The sequence below is a fragment of the Pterocles gutturalis genome, unplaced genomic scaffold (genome assembly GCF_000699245.1).
Source record: "Pterocles gutturalis isolate BGI_N339 unplaced genomic scaffold, ASM69924v1 scaffold27419, whole genome shotgun sequence".
Taxonomy (NCBI): Eukaryota; Metazoa; Chordata; class Aves; order Pterocliformes; family Pteroclidae; genus Pterocles; species Pterocles gutturalis.
Window position 1 is genome coordinate 37,309 of NW_010134015.1, and position 1,426 is coordinate 38,734.

The 1,426-nt window shown below is 43.5% G+C and overlaps 1 protein-coding gene across 1 annotated transcript in view; it reads left to right on the forward strand.

The window, feature by feature from the left end:
• ELL (elongation factor RNA polymerase II) overlaps positions 1 to 1,426 on the forward strand; it is a gene marked incomplete at its 5' end in the record, with an annotated part of 26,374 nt that overhangs the window by 13,300 nt on the left and 11,648 nt on the right. The gene's annotated exons all lie outside the window — the stretch shown is intronic.

The window sequence follows — 1,426 nt, forward strand, 5'->3', positions numbered from 1 at the left end:
GAAAGAGAGCGTACCTCCCAGGTTTCTAAAGGAGGATTCAGCTCTGCGGGTTTAAATTTCCCCCTCTGAGTTTTCAGGGTGTTTGTACTGCCTTGGTGCAGGTTTTGGAATGCAGATCGAGACTGGACTTGGTTTTGAGATTTATTTTCTTGCGCTTTTGGTGAAGATGAAGCAGAGCATGCTCTGTTTGAACAGTTTCCATGATTTGAAAGCACAATTGGCGTGGAGATGAGACTCTGTTAAACCAACAGAAACTTGCACTTCAAGCGCTTTGGCATGCTAAAGAAAAATCCAACTCGTTTAAATGGCCTTGATGGTGAATTAAAATTAAATGGAAAAATACAACTGCCATGCAGTCTTTATGGTTTTCAAAAAAGTTAATTTCTCCCTGTAGAAAGCCATGTTTATCGCTTTTTTTTTTTTCTGGAATTGTGGCATTTAGTTATCCAGAGGTCTAAAAATAGAGCTTGGAAAGGATGTATTCAACTGTACAAACAAAGACCTGCTCGGCCAATGCAGGTAATGAGGCTGCAAAATGGAAAAAACATGTAGGGTTGAAGACAGTAGAAAAACATTCACAAAAAGGGCACAGGCACCAGACGTAGGGCTTTACGTAGCTGGCCGCGGTCATCTGTGTGGTTGCCTGGATCCAGCCAATTGTTCAACGTCCGCTCGGTTTTCGGGTCCGGTTGCCACTCCAGGGTTCGATGGCGGCAATAATTAGCGCAACTGCAAATATTAAAACTATATCTGACAGCGCTCGTGTCAGACAGCGTGCCTCCTGTTGGTGTTTTCCATCCTTTCACCATTATGGTGAAATGTTTGTCTGCTGTCATAAGAGCCGCTGAATTGAAAGTTGTCGTCTTTCATTCACCTTTTTTTTTTTTTAAATCCATAATTAGCGTGTTAGGAGACGTGACGAGGTTGCCCGGTCTAGTCAAACAGCATCGCAAAAGCCACTTTCACTGCGCTGTTTATGGAATATCGCTGTTCCCCTTCCTGTTTTCACAGCCTCTGAGTCGTTTTCTTGAGTTGATCCCTGGCTGTTGAGATTGTTCTAAATAAAATTAAACAAAGCAGCAACCGAAGCCAGGACGGTGGTGAAAACGCAGGCGGCTAAACGTTCCTGCAGCACGGCTTTTAGCTCAGGTTAAAAGAAAATCTTGTAAAAGTCTTTCTCTGAAATAATCTTCCCGGCGTTTGAAAAATGTGTGTGTGTGCTTTAATGCCCATTATAGCCTCTCGTGGAAGAACGTCGACGTTGGTCACTTGGGCTGTACAGCTGGTGACAAAGTGACTGCAGAGCTAGTTTATTAAAACCTTTAACCCCGAATTTTTTTTTTCCAGCTTGACAGCTGCAACTTGATGCAACAGGAGTTTTTTTCCTGGGTGATGAATATACGGGCAATCTGGCCGGTGTCGGAAG